The sequence below is a fragment of the Mastomys coucha genome, unplaced genomic scaffold (assembly GCF_008632895.1).
Source record: "Mastomys coucha isolate ucsf_1 unplaced genomic scaffold, UCSF_Mcou_1 pScaffold5, whole genome shotgun sequence".
In the NCBI taxonomy this organism is placed as follows: Eukaryota; Metazoa; Chordata; class Mammalia; order Rodentia; family Muridae; genus Mastomys; species Mastomys coucha.
This window is the reverse complement of record NW_022196911.1, coordinates 55,345,839-55,366,664: the sequence shown is the minus strand read 5'-3', so window position 1 is coordinate 55,366,664 and position 20,826 is coordinate 55,345,839. Positions and strand designations below refer to the sequence as shown.

General features: G+C 47.9%; 1 protein-coding gene across 11 annotated transcripts in view; it reads right to left on the bottom strand.

Annotated features, from left to right (window-relative positions):
- Rai1 (retinoic acid induced 1) overlaps positions 1-20,826 on the bottom strand; it is a 95,231-nt gene that overhangs the window by 57,768 nt on the left and 16,637 nt on the right. For 5 of the 11 annotated variants that reach the window (XM_031352304.1, XM_031352302.1, XM_031352307.1 and 2 more), the window contains one exon: positions 1,306-1,435. The exons of 3 other annotated variants lie outside the window; for them this stretch is intronic. The gene's annotated coding sequence lies outside the window, so the exon portion shown is untranslated. Of the gene's footprint in view, positions 1-799; positions 1,020-1,305; positions 1,436-1,842; positions 1,867-3,683; positions 3,800-20,826 lie in introns of those variants that run through there. 3 more of the 11 variants (XM_031352306.1, XM_031352303.1, XM_031352308.1) reach the window with 3 other exon arrangements.

Sequence of the window (20,826 nt, the reverse complement as noted above, 5' to 3'; positions counted from 1 at the left end):
TGGGCTGCAGTCCTCAGGAATTCTCTGGGACAGACCTTCTGTCCCATGGCGCCAGTGTGGAAAAAGAACTGTTCTTACCACCCTCCCCCCTTAGCAGTCCTTCACCCCATTTCATCCCAGAGGAAGTGCAGGTCTCAGATCTCTGGGTCACCAGAGCAGTGGTATCTGCTGTGGATTTCAGGAAGCCAAGCACTTCGTCATACAAGCACATCACCTCCGGGATCACCTCTCAGCCTGCATTGTACAGGAGGGGAGGAGGCTGAGGTTAGAGTGGCTCTTCTACGTGCCCAAAGGCACCAGCCAATCATCAGGCCTGGATGGGCAGAATCCACAGCCTGGCCAGTGCACCCTAAGTCTCCCTGCTGGGCACCCCTACTGGCCTCCTCTCCACGCCATCCAGTGGTAACCTCTCCAACCCAAACAAGGAAGAAAGAGGGAGTCGCTTTGCCTGCCTAGGGCTCAGGGTTAGCAGTCACAGGAGAGGCTGAGTCATGACCCCTGCCCCTCACCGCAAAGGCATGAGATTTTATTGTCAGCTTGGCCACTCAGCTGTTTTAGCAGGCGGGCTGGCGCAGGACAGAGGGAACGCAACAGGGAATGGGGAGGGGTGTCGAGGGGAAGTGTTTGAAGCCAGATCAGTCCACCAGATCCGGAAGCGGCTGGGAAATGGGAGAATGGGGGTGGGGGGACGCTTAAACGCTCCAAGGCTGAGAGGAGGGGCAGCACTGGCACCCAGAGGCGCCAGGAAACTGTCCCCCGGGAGACGACACTCTCGGGAAGTTTCTCACTGGTTGCTCACAGTAGGACCGGTGCTTGAAACGCCCTCCCAGGCCGGACCAGCTTCCCGACACAGACTGCGAACTTGAGGTGAACTCCTTCCTTCTCCAGCATCCCCATCTGCGGCCACCCGCCGCGACATCTCAGCCCCAATTCTTCCACCAGTAGCTCGGTCGCCGTGACCGCTCACCAAGGCATTGTAGAGCAAAAGGGAGGGGAGAATCCCCAGCACAACCTAACTGCTGCGGCCATTAAAAAAAAAAAAGAAAGAAAGAAAGAAAAGAAAAGAAAAGAAATTCCTTCTCCTGAGACTGATCCCCCTCCACCCACATGGAAAACCTCCAAACACGCAAACCCGCAACTCCAACAAGGATCGCGGCGCGATGGGAGGGCCCCCCCCCCCCCCGGCGACCCCCGTCAGCAGCTCTGCTTCGCGGCAGGTCAGAGCGCGGTGGCAGGCCGGGATTCAGGGAGCCCTCTTGCCCGGAGCAGCCCGCCGAAGACACAAAGCTTCGCCGCCAACAATACCTGCGGGCTCCTCCTGGGTCTTGGGGCGCCGGCGTGGCGCGTCTCGCAGTCTCCCTTTTCTCTTGCCTTCTCTCTGCAACGGTGCGCTCTCCCTCTCTCTTTTTCCAGTACCCGACCGCCAGATGAGATCCTTGGGAGAAAAATATGTGAGCGCTCACACGATTCCTTTCTCTGCGCGCCGCGAGCGCTGGCGCTGGGCTCGCTCCTCTCTTTCGCGCTCCCGTGCGCGCCGCGCCTCTCCAGCCCCTCGCTTCCTGCTCAGCAGCGCCTGCGAGTGCCCTCAGTAGCCATTATTCACTGGCCGCCGGGGGGACAGGAGGTAATTAGGGACGGCCTTGTGGCCACGTCCACTGGGCTAGCACGATGCGGGCGCAGGGCGCGCGCGGGGAGGGGCACGCGACAAGGGGGCTTGGCTGCGTGCAGCCCGCGCCCCAGACGCGGAGGAGGGGAGAAGAGGGAGGGGGCAGGGAGGAGGAGTGGTAAGCTGGGCGCGAGCGGGAGGAGGGGGCGCCAAGGAGACGCTCTCGCGGCTCTCACCGCGGTGGCCAGGTCACTGCTGCGAGGTTCCAAGGCGCCTAAAGACCGAGTGGGGGCGGGGAGGGAAGGGGGTGCTGTGCGTGCGCGCGCGCGTGCCAAAGCTATAAGGGAGGGAACGCTTTAATATTTTTTCTAGTGACTTACGAGCCCACGGGTGAGCCCTTGGCTGTGCGTTCAGGACCGTGTATCAATGTGGCTATAAATTTCTGTTCTGCCCTACGTGTGAATGTCACGGGCTGGTGTTGGTAGGGGTGTGGGGGGATTAACTAGAAACCAGCCTCTGAACATGCCGGTAGGTCTCGGCGGGACTGAGTGATGCAGTGATTGCGTGGGGGTGGTGTTTGTGTGCGATTGTTTATAGGTGGTAGTGTGACTGCGTGGGCGGGGCTGCCTGCGTGGGCTGTGTTCCGAGGGCGTTGTGTATTCGTATGGGCTTGTTTGTAACTGGGCTGGCTGCTGTGTGGGGCCAAGGGACTGAAAAAGTATGGACATTGCGCCTGTGCGTGCACTGGCCACACGCAGGGATCTGAGACTGCCTGTGATAGCGTAGGGTCTGAAACCTGGCAGGCAGAAGCTGGCCCTAGAGGATCCCACCAAGCAGAAGAGCTGATTAAGGTGCGAACAAGCAGTGCTGGTGTTGGGGCACAGAATGACGTGTAGGAAAGAGAGAGAGAGAGAGAGAGAGAGAGAGAGAGAGAGAGAGAGAGAGAGAGAGAGAGAGAGAGAGAGAGAGAGTGAGTGTAGGTGTAGACAAGTAGGTAGGGACCTTCGTGACGTGCCTTTCATTGCACCAGAGATGCACCTCAGAGATCCTGGCACTTACGGACCCCACAAACCCAGGGGCTCAGAGGGTTTGGAGGGGGCAACAGTGGCTGTGCCCAGGATATCTTGGAGGTGGGCAGCAAGGAAGGTAGTGCCTGAAGATAGCCAGAGAATAGATGAAACAAAGAAGATTGGGACTTTTAGGCTGGACCTAGCCAAGGGGGGGAGGGGGTGGCAGCAGTGGGGAAGCTGCCACCATACTAAAGACAGACCCCTGGGAACATGACAGAAATGCCACACTTAGTCACAAACTGAGAGTTTTGCTAGCCAGCCCTTTCTAAGCCACCCATGCAGCCCACCCATTCTATCCATCCACTCATTAATGAATCTTTACATCCATTCAAGTATCCATCCAGGTTTTCCAAGCCAAGATTTATTACCCAATCCTGCTCCCCTATACCTCTTCAGGCACCTATCTGCTCTGTGGGAAGGAGCTATCTTTTTCACACTCAGGAGCCAGTGGCTGACACTTCTAAGCCCCACCTTGCACATGCAGAAGTCTCTCCATAGATCCTAACCCTCATCCCACCTGCCCATGATGGTGTGCCTAATAGGCTAGGGTTTGGTTGTTGGTGGTGAGTTCTAACAGGGAGTGTATGACAGTTGTTCTTTCTACCTGCTGGACCTTGTCTTGAAAGCTACCCTAAGTCTACTGTTGGAATGGAAAGATGCTTTTAAAACAGACTCCAAGTTGAGAATAAGGTAACTGACTTGGAATCCCAGCACTTAGGAGGTAGAGGCAGGAGTTCAAGGCCATCTGCTATATTGCAAGTATGAGGTAAGGCTGAGCTACTTAGAACCCTCTCTCAGACAAAAAGAAAACACAAACCAGGTTTCCGTACCAAGTGGATGTCCAGAGCCCTTGTTCTCTTTACAGGGAATCAGCATTTACAGCCAAGCTTGGCATTTCTGAGTTTCCTCTGGTCGCATTATGCAATAAGGACCTCCTTAGTCACTTGAAGAGCAAAGGAGACCTTTGCCAAGGATGAAACTTATAGGATAAGGTCTAATCTCCTCACCTTTGAAATGCAGGGCTGCTTAGTTTTGGTCTTCAATGATCTGTTCTGGGACACTATATCACTCAGTCCTGAGACAGCCGTGAGAAGCAGAAGGCCGGCTGTGGGCACCATCAAGTCTAGTGATAAGCCAACACAAATCAGTGCTGGGTCATAGACTGACCTCTTGACCCTCACCCACAGCACTCCCTAACTTACCTATTTCCTCTATACAATCACTCAGGTATACAAGATGTGCATAAAGATGATAACGTGTGCCCATGCTGGAGGGCTAAAGCTGACTCTCTTCCCTGACTCTTAAATTTTATTTTATAATTAAAAAACAACTTAAGGGGAAGGAAACTGGAGAGATGGCCTAGAATGCTCTTCCAGAGGATGAGGTGGGAGTGGGGATGGGGATATTCTATCCCAAGGACCCACATGGAGGCTCATCACCATCTGTAACTCTGTGAGAAGGGTTCAGACACTTTCTTCTGAACTCTTCAAATACCAGGCATCCATGTAATACACTTAGACATATACAATAAAGAATAAATGTGTATTAAAATTTTATTTTATTCTATGCACATGGGTGTTTTGCCTACGTGTATGTCTGTGCACTGTGAGCATAGCTAGTACCTATACAGGTTAGAAGAGGGTATTGGATCCCTTGGAACTGGAGTTACAGATGGTTGTGAGCCACCTTGTGGGTTCTAGAAACCAAATTCAGGTTTTCTGCATGACTACCTTGTGCTTTTTTTTTTTCCCCCAAGACAGGGTTTCTCTGTATACCCCTGGCTGTCCTGGAACTCACTCTGTAGATGAGAACTTGAACTCAGAAATCCACCTGCCTCTGCCTCCCAAGTGCTGGGATTAAAGGCATGCTCCACCACTGCCTGGCCACCATGTGTTCTTAACTGCTGAGTCACCTCTACAGTCCCCCATCCCCTGGCCTAACTCTTCAGTGTTCCCAGTGGCTGATGGTCCCTTCACACAGGCCCCGTGACTCTCTTGATGTCATATCCTACCTTCTGGCTTCATTACAGTGCCCCTTCTTACTGTACATGCTGGTTCCTCTGCCCGAGCCACTTTCCCATTTCTAAGTGGCAGAAATTTCCCTATTTGTTTGGTAGGTGGCTTTTCTGGTTGGTTGTTCCATGCTATGTCCTCCACTGGTAGGTTGGTACCTGATATATATTCAGTAAGTATTTGGTAATGAATGATGGTGAATGAGTAAAGTTAAGCTAGGTCTTCTATTTATAACCTTGATTCAGCCCATGGCTTCTCTATGAACTGATAGCTTAATTGGACAGGTGAAGGGGTTGGAGAAACTTGGGGTTCAGTCAGGCTACATAACTCACCTAGCCGTGAGTACTCTTCACAGATCCAGAAGGGTCTAAAGGAGTGAGATAGTGATGCACCCATCACTTGTCCCAAGGAAAGAGGAGTACTTATTTTTTCTAGGGGCCTATCTTTGGCTCAGTGGAACTCCCAACTCTTAAGGTCAAGAGAAATTGTATTCACCTCTGCCCAGAACAGTATCTAGCATGTGGTCTCACAACTCAACCTGTATTTATCAAATGACAAAGTCAAAACTCCCATTTAAACTGCATGAGTCCAGCCTCTGGCTTGTTCCATGAGACTCTGCTGGCAGGATTCTGTGTGGTGGCAGGCAGTTCAGGATTGCAGTAAAATCATTTTCATGCAAGGGATGTCCAGGTGTAGGGCTATAGGACAGGAGGGTTTCCTGTGTCCTGAGCTGCAGATTCCAGTAGGTAAGTCCTGCCTGGGGACAGCAGAATGGTGGCCCCTACTGAGTTAGGAAGAGTTCTATGGGTGCTTCCCATAGGTGTGACTGGGTTCCTAGAGCAGGCTGACCAGTCTGCTTCATGGTTGCCTACATCTGAACAGCTGCTTTATTACATAGTGAGAGGGAAGCTAGAGAAAAATGAAAAGGCTGGGGACTTAAGCAGGAGCATAGAGAAGTCTGGGGATAGGGGACACAACACAAAGGACAAGTCCACCAAGGATTGGGTTAGCTAGGGAACACTTAGGCAGACAAGAGGAGAAGGGCATAGACCAACCCAACCAAGATAAGAAGGTGTCCCTGAGATTCAGAAGTTCAAACAACCCTGTGCTGATAGCTTCAGGCTAAAAGTCTACAAGACTAGGCTCAGTTATTTGCTTTGCTGGAGTGGGGCAGATTTTACATGTAATCTATTTGGGGGGGGGGATGGCAATTTTAAATATCCATATATCCATATATTTCAGGGACTGGGTCACTAACATCCAATGATGCTCTTCCCAATGTCACATAACTTTCAGGTGGTAAAAATGTCCATCTAGGGCTGAAGAGATGGCTCAGAGTACTAATTGCTTTTCCAGAGGTCTCTGGTTCAATTCCCAGTATCCACATGCCAGCTCACGACTCTCTGTAACTCCAAGATCTGATACCCTCACACACAATTACATGAAGGCAAAACACCAATGCATATAATTATTTAAAGTGTTCATCTACAGGTCTGGTAGATGTGTGTGTGTGTGTGTGTGTGTGTGTGTGTGTGTGTGTGGTGTGTGTATCATCTACAGTGTTCATCTACAGGAGGTTTAGTAGATATGTGCTGAGTACCTACTAGGCACAAGGATCTGCTCTCTGTGCTGAGGATCCACAGCAAGAAATGAGACAATGATTCCATTTTCCTCCCCAGGCAGGCATGAAACAGAATGGAGATGTAAATGATATATGGTCAACATTGTTCATTCTGAGAACTACATCAGGCACTTGTGCCATTATAGTGTCCTTATGCAAACTAAGACATATCCACCAGGAAACAATCTTAGGAATCTCTGTGGTACTTACAGTCTGTTATTGAGTGAAATGTTATGTGGTGTCTGACTATACTCTTAGAGTATTAAGAAAATACAGAGCCAGGGAAGGGGCTGAGAGTACGGGATGAGGGCTGTGTTTTTATATTGAACGCTAGGAAACTTAAGGCTCAGAACATAACTGGAAAGACTATGTGGTGAACATTCAGATAACTGGAGGGAAAGCTGCAGGTGAGATAGTAAGCAAAGGCCCAGAGGCAGGAGAGCTTGTAGCTACACTTTAGTATGTCAAAGAGGGACAAAGACAGACCCATAGGACATAGTACACCATAGTAAGGATATTCTGTTTTACAGGGAACATGATTGGGGGTGGGGGAAGGTCTTTGTGGTGATTCAAGCAAAGGAAGGACATAATCTCCCCTAGGTCCTCATTATAACCCATGGCTGCCACAAAGAGATTGAATGTAGGGCCAAGGCAGGAGTAGGGAGGCCAGCAAGCACTTGGTCACATTCTAGTTTTAGTCTGATGGCAGGGTTCATGATACTGGCTGAGCAGCTAAGCTAACAAAGAGCTTCTGTGTTCTGCTGTCATGCTTTAGATACTGGGGCATGGAAAACCTTATCCCTCAGGAGGTAACAGCCTCAGCCTCTGTGATGCCCCTTCTACCTGTTAATCACCCTCATTGTCATCTGCTAACTTCATCATGCCAAAGAGGTCTCTCACTCATTGATTGTCCTCTGAAGGAATTGTCTTCTGCCTGGGTCCAATATGGACAGCCTGTTACCTTCCCACCCACCTCTGAGCTTCAATAACATCATTTTGTGAGTATGTCAATCCAGGTCAGCTGTCAGACCTTGCTTCCTTGTGGCTCTGATGTATTCTTAAACCAACCAAGCTAATCAACTGCTATTGCTTTGCCTTACCATGTACCTGCAGAGTATTCCTTTCATGATAGGTATAGTTAATGTGCTAGGGAGACAGCAGTGAGCAACAGATAACCCTGCCTGCCTGGGAGTGGCATGGGCATTCACTTCCAGCCTGTACATTTCTGCTCACATTAGAACCCTCTGCCGAGCTGCATGCACTCTCTAGGGGAGGAGTACAGAGAGCATGTTTCTTCTTTAAAGCAAAGAGCTTTGTGTCTCAACTAGTGGTAATGCCACTGGGAATGTGGGCATCCCAATTCCTAGTTTGTGAGATATTTTCAAACAGTTCATATGGTTCCCAGCCCACTTCCCTCCCCAAATCCCACAAGCTGACAGTGAGGATCAGAAAACCAGTTGGGTGTCTAGGGTTGGTGCTGGCAAAAGCAAGGCAGAAAGCTGCCCAGATGCCCACTGCTCCCTTTCGGGGACAGAAATGCATCTCTGCCTGTGCCCTGGGCTGGAATCTCTGATTTAAGTGAAAATGCAGACCAGGCTCTCTCCAGCAGCCTTTTCTCTCAGCTGACTCTGATTTTATCCATCTGTGGTTCTCCCTACCATGTGTCTGTCTGTCCAACCTTCTTCCCTAGCCTATATGACATCACCAGAGGCAGTCAATGGCACTCTAGGTTCACACAGGCAGAACCTAAAATAAAGCCCTGAGGAACCCTGGCTGCAGCTAAAGCATCACTGCTGAACCCCTGCAGTTGCTTCTTGGGAGTCTAAGCTCCTCTCTCCATTTTTAGGGTCTTAGAAGTATCATGGTGCAGGTGTTCAACTTTTCTTCTATCACAGGCCTGAGTGAATTTCTAGAAGCCTCCAAATTTACTTGCTTGACGCCAGTTGCTGCAGAGGCCCAGAGGCAAAGGAGGAACTATCTGGCTATCATCATGGCCAGATCCAGAGGCTAGCCTTTCCTATAGCTAGAACCCAAACCTAAGGATATGCAGAGCATGCCTAGGTAAGACAGAGGAGACCCTTCCCAGTCCTGAGGCATCCATTCTGACACTTAAGCCACGGTTCGGTTCCCCTTCTCTCTCTGCTCCATGTCTTCCTTTCCCTTTTACTGGCCCTCACTCTCCTTCCTTCCTCACTTATCTGGTCTTCATTTCCAGCTCATCAGACCTCCTCTCTTTTCTCTTATAGCCCAAACAGCTTCCTCCTCCTCTTCTAGGCTTCACCTACAGGCACTGACCCCTAAATAATAAGTTTGGAAGTTTCCAGAAATTCAATCAGGCCCTGTGCTGGAAGAAAAGTTGAATGCCTGTATCAGGAAGGCACTGTCAAGCCCTCATATACTCAGAAGCAGGCATGTGTACACACCACCTGTGTTGTGCTGGGCTGGGCTGGGCTGCCATAATGTCATCCAGGTGCCCAAGAATGAGTACAGTGTGAATTTCTACCTTTACCTCTCTTCCAGGGCCCAAGTCTGGGATGCTAGGCCAAGCCCTGGCCATGCTTCTTGAGGCCTGACAGCAGTCACAGACTTTTTATCTAAAGATGATACAGCCAAACTCATCTCACAAGAGTGCAAGAGGCCTGGGCCCAGCCATGACAAGCAGTAGCAGGCTGCAAATAGAAGATGGAAACACTCTGATACAGAGATACAGAAAGGAGTCTACCCACATTCAACACATAAAAACATTTTTTAAAAACTGTAGTAGCATGGTGTGATGGCAAACCCTGTAACCTCAGCACTAGGAGGCCAAGGCAGGAGAACTGCTACAATAATTATGACATGTTGCAAGTTCAGGGCATGTAGACACTCTAATGTTAAGGAAGGGTATATTTGTAATACATAACACAGGTGTCAACCATCTGACTTCACTCTGCTACGCCAAGGATCAGGGCTCCTTGACTTCTGGCCATCTCTGGATAGCTCAGCACCTCTAGCCTCCTTTGATGCATGATGACAGGCATGCTACCCATAGACTTCTCTTGGCCCCAGGGCAGTGAGGACTTTGGGAGACTGAGAGGACAAAGAGAAGGTGAAGAACCCCCCACAGAGCTTACATAGAGCTATTCAGCTTCTCTGAAGGACTGGGTGAATCTGGGACTAGGCCAAAGAGCTATCTGAACCTGCAGAGATATTAGATTACCTTTGGGAAAGAGAGATGGGTGTTCTAATCAAAACTGATCCTAATGCAGCCTGTCATGTCAGCCCTCAGAATGCAGAGACAGGGTTGCCAGTTCTAGGTCAGTCTAGACTAAACTGCAAGATCATATTGGAAACAACCAAGTAACAAACACAGAAACCTGACCCTTGGTTTGGCATGTTCAAGGTCCTGGGTTCAGTTCTCAGAACTACTAGTAAGAATCTATCCCCAGAAGTTCACAGTCCCTGAAAAGGACTATCATAGTCAGCTGTATGGATACCACAAATCTAGGAAGAGAAGAAGACCAGGAAGAATGGCTATTCTAATTTCCTGCCCAGTTTAGCTTTCTCTCAGAATCCCCTGCATGAGTTTATGTGGTTGTACCAAAGAAAAGGTCAGTGAGATGGCTCAGCAAGTAAAGGTGTCTGGTACCAAACCTGATGACCTAGGTCTAATCTAGGACTCACAAGGTAGAAAGAGAGAAACCACTCTGCCATGGTACAAGTGTGGTAATTTTTTTTTTAAAGGAAGGAGAACATGCAGAGCAGGATGTCCACTCTGTAAAACATCCCACATAGGACTTCACAGCAATCTTTTAAGTCATATGTCCAGAGTTATCTGGAGCAATTAGAAACTGTAGCTTGGAAAACAGACATAGGCCTGGATGTCACTACACAGCAACAGAAAAGTAACTAAGACACCTATCAATTGTGTTAGGAAATGGAAATGTAATCCCTCTGTGGCCTTTGGACTGGGGCCTTTGAGAAGTGTAAGATTTGATTAGATCACTAGAATAGAAGTCTCCTGATGGCTTTATAGAGAGGAGAAAGAGCAGAGTCAGAGATATTCACACTGCCATCGTGGTGTGGTACACCAGGGCCTGCACAATGCTGTGTGGGCCCTATACATCCAAAACTATAAGCCCAAAACAAACCTCTATTGAAGTGACCTATCTCAAGTACATGTTATAGTAATGAAAAGTTAATATAATTCTCCAAATAGGTCAGTGTGGAAACTGAAGTTCATTATGTTCCTAAGCCTTAGTTTCTTTTCCTTTAAAATGGGAAGAATAACAGGGAATTCATCGTGTAAAGGAGGAATAGAAATTCATCTCCATGGAGTTCACCATGACATGTACTTATAACAACAGTCATTTACTTCCTCCTGCTCTGTGAGGTCTGAGTCTTCCACTGAGCTCAGTATGGAATTCCAGTTCCTGGTGATGCTCTGAAGACTGAATCTGGAAACTCTGCTTCGCTGGGCTTTCAGACCAAAAGCTCTTATACTTGGTGCCACAAGCAGTGACCACCAACACATGCCCTGGGCTGGTGTCTGTCTTTTCATGACCTCCGAATGGCATTTGAGCAGCCCTTTGATCAGGCCAGAAACTAGGGTTCAAAGGGGCTCGGGCTCGAGCTGAGAAAGGTGGCAGCCAGGGTGAGATTCTACCTCCAAATAAGGAAGAGCCTGCTTACAGACAGAGCTGCCCAGAAATGGAAGGTGCAAGCAGCAACTGTGGTGTGAGTGGCCTGTGGAGGAAGCCATGTAAGCAGAGAAAGCTGCAGCTGCCTGTAGCTGGGGCACTACCAGAGGACTGCTGGCAGCCAGGGTCTTGGGACTCCACCACAGCCACATGGGTAGGAATGGATTCCAGAAGGCCAGAGCTGGGCCAGAGCAAGCACTACTGCTCCAGAATCCCACATAGCAGGCCTGGATGAGAAGCCACACTCCTCCTCAGAATATTTGTTTTTCTAGAGAAATACCTACTTTTAATTTTTAAAGAAAGGGTAAGTAATAAGTACACAAAGCTGAAAGAAAACAAAAGTTCCAAGCTTTCTTCACTCTATGAATTTCTGTAAATTCTTTCTGATTATTTCTTCTATATGCTTCAATTTGAGTTAGAAATTTCCATCACTAAAATATCTTCAACTATGACTTCGTTCACATATTAGAAGCCTCCTTTCTTTGAGAACTGAGATGTAACAGTGAAAGAACACATTGTGCAGTTTTCATGAGACTCTGGGTTTGATCTCTAACACTTGGATTAAAATTCTCAAGTCAAGAGGGGTTTGGTTTGTCCAGAGTTGCTCAACTAGTCCTACCATCTCATTTCAGAATGCGGTCCATGTGGTAGTCCAGGTCTCCTCCCTCCCCAAGCCACCCCAAAGGTCACCCGCACTCTACACACTGTCTGTTCTGGACCTTTTTCTCCTTTTGTCTTTTGATGGAATTTCTCTATTTAAAATCTTGCAAATGCAGTGACAAAAATTATATTAAATAAAACTAGGGCATATTACTGCAAAGTCAGATACATTGCACTCATTAATTTTAACCCCTTGTTCTTTTGTTTTTAAAAATATTTTTACTCATTCTTTGAGGATTTCTTAAACACGTTTTAATCATATTCATCACATTTCTCCTCTTAATTCTAAGATTCATCCCTATCTTTTGATTCATTACCAACTGTGTGGGGGTTTTGTTGTTTTTAAATAATCAGTCAAATGTGTGCTGGCCATATATACTCATAGGTGTGGGGCCATACACTGGAGCTTGGGTGACCCTTAAAGAAAACTCAGTCTCCTTCCTCTTAGAGACACTGTCAGTATCTCAGTTGGGAGTGGGGGCTCCCGAGTTCTTCCCCTTCCATACTAACTTCCATATTAACTGGCTTGCTCTTGTGGAGGTCTTCTGCAGGCCACCATGGCTGCTATGAAGTCGTAAGTACAGCCATCCTAGCCTGTTTTCCCAGACATGTCTATGGCCTTTCCATCCAGCACTGGCTAGCTGGTTGGCTGAAGATGTTTGAAACAAAAATCTCACTATGAATCAATCCCTGGCTGGCCTAGAACCCAAAGATCCACCTGTCTCTGCCTCCCAAGAGCTGGGATTAAAGGCGTGTGCCACTACACCTGGCCACAACTGTTGTTTATTGTTTGTTTGTTTTGCATTTTTGGGTTTTTTGTTTGGTTTAAGACAGGGTCTCCCTACATATCCCTGGTTATCCTGGAAGTCACTCTATAGACAGGCTAACCTCAAACTCCGAGATTTGCCTCCCAAGTGCTGGGATCAAAGTGTATGTCACCATGCCCAGCACTAGTACTTTTGATGTATACTTTTAAATTCCTTTTTTCACCAAGCAGAATGTAGTCACCATTTCTATAGTATTCCCAAGGCTTTACATAAACTTGATCTTTGCAAGTAAAGAGGGCTTTTTTTTTTTTCTGTTTGTTGATGGGTTAGTTTAGAGGAAATGCAGCTGAGGACCTTGAACTCCTGATCCTCCCTGCTTAAGTCTCCTGAGTGCTAAGATTATAGGCATGCACAACATCCGATTCCATGGAGAGATTTTTATACCACAATTTTCTCAATTGTAGTGATACCACTCCCTACCTCCACTGCTAGTGTGCAGGCCCTTCTTGACCTCCCCGCCCCTTTCAAAGACTATGGCAACCACACAGTCAACTCAACAGAAGTCACTTCCTTGCTTATCCAGAACCTTCCATGGCCTCCATCTCTAATAAAACTTAAAAGCAAACTCCTGCTACACCTCATGCTCCCCCATGTGTTAAGCATGTGAGATGAGATGGTAGGACATGTGGAGTGCTCAAGTACAAATACTGAACTTGAAATGACATTCCAAGTCCACTTGCTTCCCCTCCTACCAGTTCCCCCTGCTCTGGTCACACTAGCTCCTTGTGGTGCCCCATGCACACCCATGTAACCCCTCAGCATCTTTGCTCTGCTCTTACAGGCCTGCTTTCTTTTTCTTTCCAACGCTCACCACACAACACATGTTTGCTGCTGCCTTCTCTCGAGCTGAAATGGAAGTCCTAGGAACACTATCTCACTCACTGATGTCCTCAGCACCCTAGCACAGAGTTGCAGCTCAGCTTGGTAACTGGGCAGTTTCCAATAAAATATGTAACATGACAGACGTCCATGAAAAAATCCAAGCATGCAGACACTGACACCGCCAGTCCTACTCCTGTAGAAGCATGCAGCTCCAGCCGCAATCTGCATCTTATTAGTTGAGGTGGCCTTTTTGAGTCAGGAGAGGTCACATAAAATCCAAATGTCATTACTACAGAAAGCACGGATGTGATCACACGGGGCTATACACCTGCAGGGCCACCATCAGTGGGCCTTAAAAGGGCAGTCTGAGAGACAGTGAATTCCAGGGAAACCCATGTTTCCTCAATTGCTACTGCTGCCTGATAGAGCCCACTGGCCACATTTACTAGTCCTATGTGCCCTCCAACTGCTGTGCCTTCCCAGGCATACTAAGCTCTTCTGCCACAAGTAGCAGTCTCTCATCATCCCATGGCTTCAAGGGTTATACCTGAGAACCATGGTTTTGTATGTGCTCATAAATTAGAGGGGGTAGATTATAGGTCCCCTCCATCCCAGCCTGACCTCTGGCAGAGCCTAGCTGCAGCTCTTAGCTGTGTGGTAATCAGTTCCATCTACATAGGGGCTAGGAGGAAGGAAGGGTCTGATTTAGTTCACACTAGATGCCAATGGGTGCTCGGCTAGTGCTTGTTAGTCACCTACTGTGCATCGGGTACAAAGATGCTTAACCTGGAAATGTGTGGCAGTAGGGAAACAGACCTGGTAGGACAGGGGCTACAGCCCAGATGAGCTCTACACATCATTGGGAAGGAGGGCCTCCTTCAGCCCAGGGCTCCCTGTCCCAGGCCTCTCAGGCCCCTCCCCCATCCTTGTTTCCCCCAGAGAGGTTTCCAGTACACCACACTCAGGATTTTGCTGCATTCCTGTGAGTCATTCTCCAAACAAACCGTGTGATGGAGAGAAGGGATCTGGGGAGGGGGTGGGAAGATGGAGAAGGAAACAAGGCCCCCTCCTCCCTCCCATGCACACAAGGGCTCCCTGGGAGAGCTTGAGCAGCAGGCTAGGTTTGGTTTTGTTTTTTGTTCATTTGTTTGTTTGTTTGTTTTGTTTTGTTTTTAAGACAGAGTCATACTATGTAGCCCTGGCTGGCTTGGAACTCACTTATGTAGACCAAGATGACCTGAAAATCACAGAGATCCACTGGCCTCTGCAGGATTAAAGGCATATGCAGCTACCTGGGTCCCGGCTGGCTACTGAGCAGGGAACTTGCCAAGTGACCTAGGAGACCTGGGTCTCTTGAGAAAATGACCACAAAGGTCTATGCCTAAGGGCACACTGATCAGGTGTGCCTAGATTCAGGCAGTCCAGCTTTTCCACAGGCTAAAGCATGGAGTGGGAGGAGTATCTTTCTCAAGGACAAGAGACTAGCCAGTCTCTGCTCTTTGAGTCTAGTCTGTTCCCCTGAGGCATAGCAGCCACCACCTGCTCAGGGCTTCTTAGCAGGGTGCTAGTACACAGGCCCTCCATTAGCAGGCATTGCTGTCACATGGTGATCCCAGGTTGTGGAAGTGTGGGAACTGGCTGGGAGCCAGTCTGCATCCTCCACCCCATACCCCCACCCCCACCATACCCTTCTGCTCATGGTTCTCACCCTGTATGAAGTAGGAAGAGCCGAGTCTAAGAAGCCTGGGGCACCCAAGCATATTTCTTGGAGATGTTGGTGGGGACCCAACCTATAGCCTCCAGAATCTCTAATGAACTGCATCATGGAAAGTCCTCAGGGAACCTGGAGCTCCCCAGACTGTTCAACATTCTCACTCCCTTCTGGCCAAAGCAGACTCCTACCACAGAGCCTTCCTTCTACTGCTGCTCCCCACCACCTCCACTCTTGTTCTTGCCCTGAGTCTCAGCTATCCTTCTGCTATCTCTGTATACCTTCTCTGGCTCCCTAATTGCAACCTACAAATGCCATGTTGTTCCTGAGCCCCTCTGCTCTCACCTTTATTTCCACTTCTGCTCTTCTGACATGCTCTGGACTATGTTCAACTGGCTTACTCACCATCTACCTCATAGTGTCCCCTCCACCCTGTCAGAAACTCTATCAGGCCACAGAGCACATCCTGCCCCATGCAGTAGGCCACAGGTCCACAAGTATCTATAGGATCTGTGAGTGAATCACAACCCTGCCACTCAAGACAGGAAAGCCTTATTCTGAGGTGGCCTTTGAAGTCTCCTGAGATGAAGAAAAGGAACTAAAGAGGAATATATACCCATCTTCTCAGCATAAGCCTCCCAAATAAGGGTTTGCTGATGGGTATTAGTTGGTCCTTACTCTCCTCTGATATTCAGCCCACACCCTGATGTCAGCCAGGACATTGCTTAGGCCCATGGCTCTCTGAATCTACGTTCACCCATGTCACTATGCATACAGGGGTTTCTCTACTGGTTTTCCACACTGGACCTGGCCCAGCCTGTTAACTTATATCTTCTACCTCAGCATGCTCTCCTTGCCTTCAACTCAGGGCACTGGTGCTCCACAACCCATGAACTAAATAAAGACCAAAGTCCCCTTCAGCCTGTTATCTGTCACTTAGCCCCATCTTTACTGGCCAGGCCAGTAGTAGTCTGGTGCCTCCTGCACTTAGGAGACCAAGGCAGGAGATTCACAAATGGAAGCCCAGTCTGGGCTACAGAGTGAGATCATCAAGAATCGAGTATAATAATGGTGGATGCTTTATTCCCAGCACTCAGGAGGCAAAAAGCAAGTGGATTTCTATGAGTTTGAGGCAAACCTGGTCTACATAGTGAGTTCAAGGATAGCCAGAGTTACATAGTGAGATCCTGTCACCAAAAAAAAAAAAAAAAAAAAAAAAAAAAAAAAAAAAAAAAAAAAAACAAAGAAAGAAATAAAAGGGGGAAAATGGCTGGGGTTGCAGTTCAACGGTGCTTCTCTAACAGTTAGAGGACCTGGGTTCAATTTTCACTAGGCAAGTATGGTGACTTAGGAGACTGAGGCAAAAGAACTGCAGTGTGAGCTAGCCTAAGGTAGAAAGTTGAGACTCTAGTGAGACAGACAGTGTTCACTGTCAAGATGACAGGATCTAGAATCACCTGGGAGGTAGGCCTCCGGCAAGCCTGTAGAGACTATCTTCATCAGGTTAACTAATACAGAAAAGCCATCCCAATTGTAGATGAGACCTTCCTGGGCAGGAATCCTCACTATGAAGCCCTGGTTGCTCTAAGATTCTCCATGGAGACCAGACTGGCCTTGAGCTCACAGAAATCAGCCTGCCTCTGATTTAAGTATGTACTATCATGCTACTTTCTAATCCTTATCTGTGGATAGGATGTGACCAGGTTCATGGTAGGGAAATCATGAACAGTGAGTCAGATTAAACTTTTTCTCCCTTAAATTGTTTTTGTCAGATAGTTCATCATAACAAGGCGGGTAAAATTAAGACACTTGGGGCTGCCAGGCAGTGGTGGTGCGCTTTAATCCCAGCACTTGGGAGGCAGAGGCAGGTGGATTTCTGAGTTTGAGGCCAGCCTGATCTACAGAGTGAGTTCCAGGACAGCCCGGGTACACAGAGAAACCCTGTCTCCAAAAAAAAGAAAAGAAAAATAAAGACACTTGGGGCTAAGGAGATCTGTTAATGATTAAAGTACTTGATTGCAAGCATAAGAAACTAAATTTGACCCTTAGCATGCATGTAATAAACCAGTCATGGTGGCATACGCTTATAATCCCAGAGCAGAAAGAAAGAGACAAGATCCCAGAAGCGTGCTGGCCACACAACCTAGTCTATTAAGCAAGCTTCAGGTTAAATGAGAAATGGTGTTTCAAAAACTAAGGTGGTGTCCAGTGTTCTGATGCACGCCTTTAATCCCAGCACTCTGGAGCAGAGAAGCAGGCAGATCTCTGTGAGGTTCAGGACAGCTAGTTATATAGTAAGGCCCTGGAGCCTGCGGGGTAGAAAGAACTATAGAACCACCCTCCATAGCTCAAGTGTTCAAAACAAAATCCATATGCACGGGGTGGTAAGCAGGCTCCCTCTCACTGTGTAGTAGCCATGACCTTTGAGGGAAGGAATCCAACCCTAGCTATGAAGTGTTTTACTTGATAAGGCCAGAACAGGCCAATGCCACTGAGTAAATACAGTCCTGGCCGTAATTCCTATCATAAAAGAACAGAATTTACCGTAGACCAAAAGGCTTGAAATGAAAAGTTATTTTTAATATTCATAATAGCATGGTGCTCAGACACAACTCAGTGTCTCCACTTTCCATTTAAGACAGGTGAGTCTATAGTCCAGAGACTCACTAAGGTCACACAGCCTGAAAAAAATTGGCCGACATGAAACTTGCTCCAGGGATTCCCAGGTTCCTACACACCTCAATGCTGGCCAGGCCCATCTAGACTGGGACCACAGACCCTGGTCCATTCAGCTGGCTGTGTTCTGAGGAACTGGGCTGATTGCCAGCCAGTTCAGTGCTTCTAGGGACAGCTCTGCCAGGGAGGCCGAAGAGGCACAGAATATACAAAACTCTACACCAAGATGCCATGCACAAACTTCCAAAAAAATGAGGCCTTCCATAAACTGCACAGGGCCCTGAGTGTAATGTAAGAGGTCTGGGAAGCAGCATGGAACAAAGAAAAGAGTCGCTGCAATCTGAAAGACCAGCAAGGCCTTCAGAATGGCTCAGCGGGTAAAAGTGTTTGCTCCATGCCTTCTTTTAACCCCCATAGTAGAAGAGAGAACCAACTCTCAGAGGTTGTCCTCAGACCTCCACACACATGCATATGTAGATGCATACATACATACATATATACATGTATACATACAATAAGTAAATATATTAAGAAAACTATAAGAACCCAACTCTATGATCTTAGTGGCTTTCAACCTGTAAAATGGGGGTGTGAGCAAAATCCTAGCACTTATATGTCTCTAACATGAATAATATGTGCCCAACAAAGACTGGAGTCATAGCAATCACTGTCCCAATCACTGCACCCCAGAAGCACAGCTCACTGCTTTCTAAGCTGCAGCTGAGCCTACATATTATAAAAATTAAGAGGCATGTCCCTTCTCCAGTTGTTGCAAGCATGCCACCAAATAGTTCTTTACATAATTATTGGCTTGATCATAAAACCCATATCATAGAAACCAGCCCTATCTTATAGTACCTCCATGGTACATGGAGCCAAATTGGACCCTCCCTGGTCTCCAGGGAACTCATCTCTGCCTGGAAGCCCTGAGTCTTTGAGTTTGTTTATTGGCTACCCAATTCCTGCAATAGGAAGCTGGGATGGAAAGCTCATTAGTCACTGCCCTAGTCATCCAGGTAACCATGTTCCTTTATTGAGCACCTGATACATCCCACCTCCAGAACCCTAGTTTAGAAGAAATTACAGGCCTGGATCTGAAATCCATTCTGATGGACTGTCAGCTGTCCTGTCAGCTGAGTGGCTCTGGGCATTCTGCTTCTTCCCAATAGCTTCAGTGGTCCTATGTGCCGGAGATATTAGCAGGACCCACTTCAAGGTGGTAACAAGCTATAAAGCACCAGGAGCTTCAGGTACAAGGAAGTACTCAACCTGCAGGGTGACAGGAGCTGCAAAATGTTCCCTGGACAGCGAGGACAGGGTCTTGTGATGAGCCAAGAGAGACATCCCTCCAGGTTTCTACCACCTCATAATAAGAGTACACTGGCTGGCTGGCTGTGATGCCACCTAGTGACCCTGGCAGCCTGCCCATTTACTGGCAAGGATATCTGGGGGCAAAGACACGGGTGGGGTTAACTTCTATCTAAAGACCAGGCATGTTAGGACTCCAGCCACCTAGAAGAGGCTTACCCACCAGAGCCCACTACCACCAAACACATACACAGCCATGACTCCTGGGTCCCTGCACACAATAGACCCCCAGTAAGTATCTGCACCTTAGATTGCCAATGGTAATCAGGTAGCCTAAATAGGGTGCAACTGAAGATTGTTAAGCAAGTGACAAACTTCTGCTCACCTCTCTAGAGTCAAGCCTCTCTACCCCCAAGTGAGAGAGCATTTTGTTCTGCCCAGCCTGGCTCTTGCTCCAGTTATTTTTCTACCTGAGATGTTGTTTCTTCTGAATATCTCACATCCTGAACTCCAAGCTAAGATAGGCTGAACTTCAAACCCTACATGTCTACCAGTTTTTTCATAGCAGAGTAGTATTCCTTTCTAGAGCCAGGCTTCAAATAGGACCAGAATCTAACTTCCGCCTGTGCCCCCAACATTGGCCCACAGAGGCAGGCCTAGGACAGGGTTTCCCTATGTGGACTGCTTATGCTTGAGGATTCTGGCTCAGCTGGTATAGAAGACGAGAAGGAAAGAAGAAATGCGCTAGGAGTGAACAGAAAGGAGTTTGGTGGGGTGGGGTGGAGTGGGGTGGTGGTGGAGAAAACACATCATCTGTTTTGTTTACACTTGGGGGAGGAGTGACCCTTGTGCAAGTCAGAGGACAACTGCGGGTGTCAGTTCTTTCCTTCCATCATGTAGGTTCTAGGGATCAAATTCAGGTAGGTTTTCAGGCTTCATGGCCAGCATCCACCCACTGAACCATCTTTTTGTTTGTTTTGTTTTGTTTTGTTTTGTTTTAGACAAGTGTCCCTGTGTAGCCCTGGCTACCTTAGAACTAGCTCTGTAGTCTAGGTTGGTCTCAAACTCAGAGATCCACCTGCCTCTGCCTCCCAAGTGCTGGGATTAAAGGTATGTGCCATCACCTCCACCACCATGTGAATTTTCTTTCTTTAATGCCACAATAAGGATTTGAAATGAACTTCAGCCAGGGCTCATAACCAGGAAGCCCTACTACTATATGGGACACAGCCAAGAGGAACAAAAAGAGAGATGGTAAAATTGGAAATTTCAGATGAATTGTTGAAGAATTTACCCCCACTTCCTAACCAATGGGTAGACTTCAAGATAAGTAGGAAATAACGGGTTGTTCATGCCTGTAATCTCAGCACTTGGGAGACTAAGGCAGGAAGATAACCATGATTGAAAACCAGCCTGGGCTACATAATGAATTCCAAGCCATCCCGATGACAGTGAGACCCTGTTTCAAAAACACAAAAAACAAAAACAATAGGATATAGATTTGTGGGCTGCATGTAACAGAGGCCCCCTTAGGCCAACATACATGTAGCACAGTAGCTGTATCTGGATACTAGCAGGTATTCAAAAATACAAGACACATGAGTAAATGAATGAATGCACTAATACTGAATGCTGTCTGGCAACAGGAGGGAAGAAACAGGGCCTATTCTCTGATTTCATCTATTGAGTCCTTTCTTCAGCCCAAGTTGGGTGGTTGGGACAGCAAAAGGGCTAAGAGGAGATGGCAGGTGGGGCCTCAAGCAGCTGTGCTGTGCTGTGCTATGGGCATCCCCTTGGACAGAGCCTGGAGAATTCCAAAGGAAGCTGTAGCCAA